The 10,405-nt window shown below is 42.3% G+C and overlaps 1 pseudogene; it reads left to right on the top strand.

Moving 5' to 3' along the window:
• Nucleotides 1–3,251: 3,251 nt before the first annotated feature.
• LOC107969879 (protein FAM182B-like) lies at nt 3,252–7,465 on the top strand (annotated as a pseudogene).
• The last annotated feature ends 2,940 nt before the right edge of the window (nt 7,466–10,405 follow it).

The raw sequence follows: 10,405 nt of genomic DNA, 5'->3' as shown, positions 1-10,405 counted from the left end.
TCAGCTGAAAATTCTCCCAAAATATATGAGATGAGACCCTACTGTATTATACAGGGTTCATAAATAGCACTCCCCCTTTTCCCTTCCCACAGAGTGCAGTGAATAGAAGACACTTCTCTGCACCCCAAAAGCTCCATGCTGATTGCGAGAAGGAAATGCTGGATGGAGGGGTTGCTGGAACTACTGTGAGGGGTGAGATTTCCCCAGATGTCTAGAAATGAGGCAGGGGCCGGACATCTTCCACCCCCACTAAGGTTACCTTGCAGTTCCTAGCTGGCTCTATACTTCCTAGAAACTGCCACTTTTCTGCCTCCATTACCTCATAGCCCAGTCAGCACTATCATCATCATCACCATGATCACCATCACCATCCTTACAATCACCAACACTATCATCATGGCCATCACCATTCTTACCCTCGCCATTCTCACCATCATCAACACCAGCATCTTCACCATAACTATCACTATCGTTATCACCACCTTCACCATCACCATCCTCACCATAATAATTATTGTCACCCTCCCCATCCTCATAATCGTCATCATTATCATCATTACCATCACTATCATCATCACTATCACCATTCTCACCATCATCATCCTCATCATCATCACCATTATCCTCACCATAAATATTACTATTATCATCACCACCTTTGCCATCACCATCCTTATCATCACCATCACAATCACTGCCATCACCATTCTCACCTTTACCACTCTCACCATCATCATCACCTTCATCATCCTCAACATAACTATCACTTCATTATCACCTCCACCTTCACCATCACCATCCTCACCATCATCATCACCACCATCACAATGATCCTTGCTACATGGAACCATGAATTCTGGGTATGAGGGCTTTTGGGTCAGGGCATCTAACACATCTTGTAGGATAGAAACCCAGCCCCTCAGGGTCTCACAGGTGGTGAAGTAACTGATTCTTGTGAGGTCATGTCCCTCTGAGTGATGTGGGATGTCACAAGACCAATAAATATGGGCTGAAGCCCATGGCATCACTTCTTTTTTGGAAAATAAGCTCCATCATCAGTAGCAATTGCATGATAGCAGAGAATAAGAACTCAGCAAATGTAAATAATTTGATGCTATGAGAAGCATATGAAGTGGAGTCCATATTCCGATATGCATCTATTCCAGTGAGGGCAATTCTTTACCACTTCCATGAAGGAAGGGAAAAAATATTATTACAACATTACCAGAAATCTATCTGGTCTAGGCAAGGTAGTTCCTCTTTCCAGGGTCTCAGCATTGATCATTGCTGGCAGTCAGGGCACTCATCTGGGCAGTAGGCAGCACTGCTGCAGGGAAGTTCACGTTATTGGAAACATGTACCATCTTCGCCTGCTACCATCGCCACATTGTCCATGAACCCACTGGGCAAATGATGAGGAATCTGGGAAAAGTTCTCATAACCAGAATATAATCATCCACATCAGGATATCAGCATTCACCCAACACTACGGTCCAATCAACAGATGCTATAATCTCATCCAAATTTTCTCAGGTGTGCCCTAAATACATTTTTTTGAACTTTGTAATCCAGGATCCAATCCAGGATTTCCCATTGCATTAACCGTCATGTCTCTTAAGCTCCTTCAACTTCAAAGAGTTCCTCTGTTTTGCCCTATTTTTCATAAACTTAAGAGTTTTAAAGAGCATACGCACTTATGAAGGATGTGTTCACCTTTTTCCATCTGATGTGTTTCCAACATCCAGACTTAGGTCATGTATCTTTCACAAGAAAACCGCAGAAATAATGCTGTGGTATTCCTAGGACATCACAGCAGGAGGCACATGATCAAATTTGTGCCAGATTTCTCCACCACAAAGTCATCATTCTTCCAATTGTAATTGATAAGTATTTCATATGAAGATATTAATTACACATACACATGAGTGTATATTTATATGTAAAATACATACAAAATATTATTTCAATGTCTAACCAACATAAAAGTTATTAATTAGATATGTTTAATTTTATTTCCTACTAAGTTTTCAAAATCTGGTGTGTGTTTTACCCTGACAGCACATCTCGGTCCAGCCTAGCCACATTTCAAATGCTCAATATTCACATGGCTGTGGCTACCATATTTGTCAGGGCAGCACTAAAGCATTAAGGAACTTCTTCCTTGGAGAAGTTCTAAGCTTTCAAAATGTTTGGCAAATACATTTTATAAAATTCTTCAGAATCCATAAATAGGCAGTTACACATTTAGTAAGCGATAGAATCCAACATGACATTAAAAATGAATCCCTCAAAAAAAAGAAGGTAGGCAAAATGTTCTTCAGACCAAATGGACAAATCAATTATGATCACCTAACATGCCCATTATTATTTATTAACATCCTTCATTAATACCCCCAAACCCCATCAACAGGTAAATGAATAAATGCATTGAGGCCTATCTGAACAATGTCCCAATTCCTTACCATTCTTACTTCTTTTGCAAGCAGAAAGACTCAGTATTGGCAAAGACTATTCAGATAGTTTGTTCTTATGCCAGTAGTTGTAATTTCCTGGAGGTCTATGTGATATCAATTATGTACTTCAATACTTCTCACAAGTACTTTTCCTGTTTGGCCATTTTCTGCAGTATATCCATGCTCCCATTTTCTCTATTCTTTTATTTCTATCCTAGACTTTTCTTTCATCCTATAATTCTTTATCCTAAAAATATTAATTTAAGGATAACATCACAAAATAGTGTATTTCTTCAGATGATACTCCAAACTGATACTTAATATACGGAAATGACTATCATGGACATAACCCACAACATGTGAAATGTATGGCTCATTCTACTGACATTATAAAGGAAAGTTAATGACAACTGAATTTATAGTCATTTTCCACCCAACCAGTTGCTTATAAAATGGCAAGGAGTTGTAGATATGTACACAGTGGCTATTTTTTGGTGGGGTGTTCAGCAATTGTCCTCTTGAGAGCCCCCCATTTCTTTGAGGACCATTTCAATGAGCACCAACTGGGCCTGACCCAACCTTCCAGCCCCAGCCCTAGAGGTGATCATGATGTCCAGCTCTGGCAAAATACTCTACCCTTGGATCATAGCAACTGTTTCAGTACTTTTTTTTTGGAATCATCAGGAAGGACTCTTGCTTTTTCTACCACTGTGGTCTGTGAGGACAAAGTAAAGTGGGTTATCTGTAGCACTATCTCTTGCTACAAAGAGAGAAGAGAGTCATCTTCAGAAGGAAAAAATGAGGCTAAAACAAAAGGAAAAGTGTCAAGAGAAAGAAGGAGAACAATTTCTTGATGATTTTATGTAAGCCTCTGGGTCCAGCTATGCATGACAGAGACTTGGGTTAAAGCTCTGTCACTTATAGGATCATTGACTTAAATATAAAATAAAGTATTAAAAGCTATGAACTTTTAGATGAAAATACAGAAAAAAAATCTTTGTAATATTCAATTAATCAAAAATGTCTTAGATGAAGCCCCAAAAACCAAATGCACAAGAACAATTAATAAATTGGACCCCATCGAGTTAAGAGCATCTGCTATTTGAAAGATAGTGTTATGAGAGCAAAAAAGAAAACTCAAGGGGAAAATACTGGCAAGTCTCATATCTAATAAGGGATTTGAATCCAGAGTATGTAAAGAAACTATTAAATTTAATAATGAGAAAATAAGCAAAGAAAAAAACAAAAAAGGAAGAAGCAAAAAAAATGTGAACATACACTCTACCAAATATATACAGATGGCATGTAAGTACATAGATACTAGATATTATTAGGCATTATGGAACCACAATAAAATACTATTGTACACACATGAAAATGTCTAAAATTTTAAAAGAAGGCCCATACAAAATGTTGGCAAGAGTGTGGAATTCTTATATACTGCTGATAAAAATATAAAATGGTACAACCATTTTGGCAAACATTTTGACAGTCTCTTAAAACTAAACCTAAACCTATTAGCTATTACACTCCTAATATTTACTCAAAGTTAGAAGAACTTATGTACATGAATGTTCATTGCAAATGTATTTGTATAAGTCCAAAACCGGAAGCAATGCAAAAACCTATCAACAGGCAAATGGATATATAAATTGTGACCGATCTGCACAATAGAATACTACTCAGTCATAAAATTAATGACCTATTGATGCCTGCAATATAGCTGAATCTCAAAATAATTATGCTGTGTGAAAGATGCCAGACCCCTCCAAAAAAGGGTCCATACTACACTTCATTTATATAAATGTCTACACAAGGCAAACTATTTTATAGTGAGAGATTGGTGATTGCCAGGGAGAGTGGTAAGGTAGGGAGATACAGAAAGTTTGGGATTATAAAAGGGCAAGGGAAAACTTTTATGAGTGCTGGTTATGTTCATTATTTTTATTTTGGTGATGGATTTGCAAGTACATATAAAAAATAACACACAATGGAAGTAGAAACAGTATTTTTGTTTCTTTCTTTAAAAAGCACAATTTACTTACTATTGGGATGTGTGTGCCTGTTGGGCACATGGCACAAATTTTCAAATCTTAAAATCGGAGTGGATCTCAACCACTGGACCTTATTCCTATTCCACACTGACTTTAGCACCATACCCCCTTTCATCGCGGTAATTAACAACACCCACCCTAAAGGTAAAGAAATGCACTTCTCACTAACTACTTTTGAAACTATGAACTGCCTCAGGCTAGTAGTTCTTAAGCTCTCCAGCAAAGGTTGCTTTGTTTCCCTCAAAAATATACAGCCTGGGCAACATGGCAAAACCACGTCTCTACTAAAATTACAAAACTTAGCCAGGCATGGTGGTGCATGCCTGTTGTCCCAGCTACTCAGGGAGGCAGAGGCTGCAGGGAGCCTAGACCTCACCACTCCACTCCAGCCTGGGGGACAGAGTGAGACCCCCATCTCAGATACACACACACACATACACAGACTCACACACTATCCGCTGGTGCCCCTGTCAGTTAAACACAGCATCTCAGGGCACCTTAGCACACAGTGTGAGAGCCGTGGTTCTAAACACTTCAATTAGAAGTGAAACATCTCTGGCTGGATTTTTAGAATATTTACTTTTTAATGTTTTATATTATATTTATTTTGTATGTTTTAATTAATTTATCTGAATACAAGAATCCAGACATTTGGAAGTAAAACAATGGAAAACATGCCTGCAAACACTAATCAGCACAAAGTTCATGTTGCTATGTTATTATTGACAGTTTAGACATAAGCAAAGAAATATTGCTAAGATAAAAAAGATTTTACGATGTCAGTCACTAGAAAAGTATGCCAATTTTAAATATGTATAAATATAAAATATCCCTTCAAATTATTTACTAAAGAAACTGATGTAACTAAAAGAAAAATGGACTAATCTGCAATACAGATTTTAACATACCTTTCAATTACTGATGGAACCAACAGAAAAAAATCCATAAGAGAAAGGGAGATTTGATGAACACAATGAACAAACTTGACATAAACTGACATATACAGAACGCGACACTCAACAACTACTGATACACATCCTTTTCCAGTGCACGTATCATATTTACCAACATAGATTATATGTTGGAATTTAAAGGGACTCATCACAGAGTATTCAGTCGTGGGATTTTGCCTAAATTTGTCTGGCCTTCAACAGGGTTCAAATACAGTTAAATTCTTATTTCATCTAAAGAGTCCTATCCTTTTTTTTTTTTGGAAATTTTACCGCAACAATCTAAATTTGCATAACAACTGAACCCAGCCCTTGGAACTTGAAGTTTATTCTAGCCAAAGGCAGATTAAACTGTCTAAGTAGTAATGTCCTTCAAATTGTTGTCCCCTGCTCCAGTAAAAGAGTATAGCTCCAAGAAGCTAACAGACTATTTGTCCTTCATAGTATACATTCTATGTTACATCAAAACACGTTATAAAGCCTTGAAATCAGCAGCAGAGAGAAAATGAGATCAACAACCATCTAGCTGTGACCTCACTACTTAGTAATTACGCTTTTAGCTGACTCCTTTACTTGATTCCTAACTGCTTATTTCTGACAAGGTAGCACTAATCCCCGACCAAGTTGACCTTTTAAGAAGTGAGTGGAATGAAAAGGCTCTACCACCAGTGATCAGTTTAACAAGCTGCAACACTACTCACTGGCTGCAACTCTAGTCACTGGCTGCAACTCATATTGTGGGTTTTAAGAGCTCAGAATTAACATGGAAGTACTGTTGACTCCAAAAGAAACCCAGAAATCTCTGGGAATCCAGCAAAGATAGAAAGGGTCTTCTCAATAGTCACCACTCACACTTTGCTTTGTCTTGGTAACTATTTTTATTACATACGGAGAATATCAAAAAAGTATGCCTTTTCCTCATTGTTAATGCTAACCCTAAAATGGTAAGGCTCTTGCAGGTTGAAACCCCCAGGCTCTCACTGGCTCTTCAACAGAAGGCAGTGAATTCACCTGCAAGAGAGATCACCCAAAAAGCTTCCAGGCTGGACAAGTTGGGACTCAGTTCTTGCAGTTCCCAAATTCACAGTTCTCTTGGGACACGGTTATTTTTGGAGCTCCTGAAGATGAGAAATTCCACCCACGAAATTCTGTTTATAAAAATTATTCACATCTAATTATCTCAGGAGACATTAACACAGCAATGTTGAAAATTTTCCATTAATTGTTAATCCACAGAGAAAAACTGGACAATTATTTTTTAAAATATGAAAAGCTTCATATAATACAAATTATACTCCCACATGTGATTCAATTTCTACTCATTAATGCCAGAGAAGTTAACAATTATGAATTGCCAGGGGTTAAAAAAAATAAATCATTCATCATTGGAAAAGTACAGAAGGTTTAAAAGAGATAAGAATTAGTTTTTGGCTTTGAGGCATTTTACGCTTTCCAGAAGGTTTTGCTCTTTTTTTTGCTCATGGCTTTCTCTCTCTCTCTCTCTTTCTTTCTGATTTCAGTTTCTTTTGATTTCTCCTGCTTAGAAATGGTGAGAGAACTTTGGATGTGGAACGTGGAGTAGGAGCAACACGAAGTGAGGGTCTGCACTTGGGGTGGTCAGCACTGCGGATGCCCAGCAAAGGCACTGCCTGGTCCATATCCCGGAGGGGTTTCTGCGCCCCAGTCGGCATCGCAGCTGATGGTGAAACTTTTGGTGTGGCACAAGAGTGTCCACAAACTTTGGAAGGTATCCGCTGCATCCTCCATGGCCGTGTATGCCTGCCGAGGGCGATCTTCTCGGGGAGCGGAAAGTCCTGTTCATGGGCCAGGGCTGGCTGGCTGGAGCCACTTGCGCGGCACAGCCCTGGCGGAGGTTCAGGCGGCCCCGGTGTCGCAAGCGGCTGTGAATAATGCCTCCTTGGGGCCGGAGTGGTACCAGGAAGGCTGCAGACCAGGGCTGACCAGCGGGCAGCATGGTGGCCGTGATGGAAGGTGACGGGGTTCGCAGCGCCAGGGGGCCCAGCAGACCCCGAGCCCTGGCATCCCGCATCGCCAGCAGCACCGCGGGGAGGCCTGGCGCTGGTGTCGCGTCGGCCACTGCATGAGGCCCACGATCCAGTCCCAGAGGCCAGCCCATCATCAGCTAACATCAGGAACTCCAGGCCAGCTGAGGCCCGGGCCCCAGGGGCAAGACAAAGGGCAGAGGGTCCGCAGGCAGGGCCAAGAGCCGGCAGCGCAGGCCTGGCTCCACCGCCATGGAGCTCGCAGGGCGCAGCAGGCACCGGGCAGCGACCAGGGCTTCCAGAGGAGGCTGCGCACCCCCGCAAAGGCTTCTGCTGGGCGTCCAGCCTATCCGCGGAGACTCCACGTGCACCCCCTCCTCATTGTCCTTGTCTAGGGCCACGGCAAGGTCCTCGCTCCCATGGCGCGACTCCGGGGGTGTAGGAGCCTGGGCTGAGCAGGTGGAGTAGGGTGAGCACCGCCAAGAACTCAGCGAGAGTGGCGCCCCTGGGCGGCACAGGAGGCTGCATTTAACGTGTCAATCATCTCAAAGATTTTATGACATCTTTTTTTTTGACATCTTATAATATCTATAACGTTTATTATATCTTGTGATATAATTATTAACTGCACTTCATTGTGATTATGATTATTTTTATACCAACACATCTTCAATTATTAATATTCCCAGTTGCTAGAGAAAAATGAAAACGACTAGTTTTGAAAGCCTTACTTCTGCCAATGGAAGCACATTCCAGCATGTCGCCAACGCAATCCACTTTCCACCACTTTCACAAGAAACGTTACTGCACAATTTTACTATCCTACCCTTATATACTTTGTGTGTGTGTACTTGTGTGTATGTATACATGTTATATATGTAATAAATATATATAATAATATATATAATAAATAATATATATGTAATAAATAAATATATAAAGTATGCCACAGATGAACAAGTATTAGAAAATTAAATGCACACAGGTCATGTCAGTGCTATGTATAATGTGGTGTACTAAGTATAGATGTTCAACAGTGTGGGATCTAGGCTGGAACAAGACTCCTAGTCTTAAGCAATTCTTTCTAGGTTCAGTCTCTGGAAATAATGCTTTGTATCAAATGTGTGACAAAATTAATGGGTTTTAAAGACTATTCTATGTCAACTATAACATTTCATTTGGGAATTTCTGTCCCTTATAATATCTACCTCAGTTTGGATGGATTCCTTGAGGCCTGGTTTATTTTTCTTTTCCTTTCTATATATCGCTGCTCAGAGTGATGAATGGAGTTGTATTTTGAATAAAATATCTAAGCATCCTTTTGTGAGCAAGGAGCATGATGGTATTTAGGCCTATCATTTCTTGTTACGGTGGTTACGGTTATGGTGGGGCTGGGGTATTTACCTGGAGCCTGGATGTCCACTGGGACATGATACCCACTGGGATTTTTTTGTGTCAACCTTTTCTCTGATGTCCTCCTGGGGACTGGGTATCCACCTAAGGCCTGATGTTTACCTGGAGCCAGATGTGCACCTGAGGCCTGATGTCTATCTGTGGCCTTATGTTCACCTGGGGACCGATGCACATCTGAAGCATAGTTATTCACCTGGGGCCTGATATCCACCTGTAGTATGGGTGTCAACCTTGGGGCTGATGTTCAGCTGGCGTCCACTGTCTACTTGGGGCCTGGTGTACACATGGGGCCTGGGCATCCACCGGACACTTGATGTTTAATATGGTCTGGAGTTCTCTTGGGGCCTGTTGTACCCTGGAGCCTGGGTGTACACCTGGAGCCTGATGTCCCAGGTGGACACCTGGGTCCCAGGTGATCTTCAGGCCATAGGTGAAAACTCCAGGCTCTAAGTGGACAACAAGGCCCCACGCTGATGTTTACTGGGGCCAGATGTCTACCAGGCCCCAGCTGAAAACTCCAGGCTCCAAGTGGACAACATGGCCCCAGGTTCCAGGTAGACACTGGAATCCAAATCAACACCAGGCCCCAGATGGACACCCAGGCCTGTGGTGGACATCAGACTCCGGAAGGTCATCTAGCTTGAGGTGGACATCAAGCCCCAGGTGGATACCTAGTCCCCAGGTGGATATCAGGCCCCACTTTGACACCAGTCCCTGGGTAGATACCTAGGCCTCAGGTGGATATCCAGTCTCTAGCTAAGCATCAGGCTCCAGGTGGACCCAGGCCCTAGCTGACTGGGGACTGGTGTTCATATGGGGCCGCATGTCCATCTGGGCCCTAGGTGTCAACTTGTAGCCTGATGTCAACCTGGGAGCTGGTGTTCACCAGAGGACTAAAGTCCTCCTGGTGGCTGAGGTCCAACTCGGGACTTTGTGTCCACCTGGAGACTGATGTCCACTTGGGACCAGATGTCCAACTGGAGCAAGATGTCCACCTGTAGCCTAGAACTTCACCTAAGGCCTGATGTTCCCCAGGGCCTACAGGGCCTGTGTATCTACCTAGGGACTTGTGTCCAGGTGGGACCTGAGTTCCATCTGGGACCTGGAATTAACCTGGGACCTGATGTCCACCCGAGGCCTGGGTGTTCCTCTGGAGTCTGATATCTATCTGGGGCCTGGGTGTCCTCCTGTGGTCTGATGTCCACTTGAAGTCTGGTGTCCACCTGGGGCCTGGGTGTCCACCTAGGAACCTGATGTATACCTGAAGTCCAGTATCTACCTGGGTACTGATGTCTACCAGGAAAGTGATATAAACCTGGGGACTGAAAGCCACCTGGGCCCCGAGTGTCCACATATGTTCTGATTTCCACTTTGTAGGGCCTGAGTGCCACCTGGGTCCTGATGTTCACCAGGAACCTAGGTATGCACTTGGGGCTTGATGTTCACCTGGGGCCTAATGTCCACGTGAGACCTGGTATTCAGCTAGAGCCTGGGCATCCACCTGTGGCCTGATGTTCAGTTGGTGACTAGGA

Source organism: Pan troglodytes, chromosome 16, assembly GCF_028858775.2.
Source record: "Pan troglodytes isolate AG18354 chromosome 16, NHGRI_mPanTro3-v2.0_pri, whole genome shotgun sequence".
Lineage (NCBI taxonomy): Eukaryota > Metazoa > Chordata > Mammalia > Primates > Hominidae > Pan > Pan troglodytes.
This window is presented reverse-complemented; position numbering and strand designations above follow the sequence as displayed.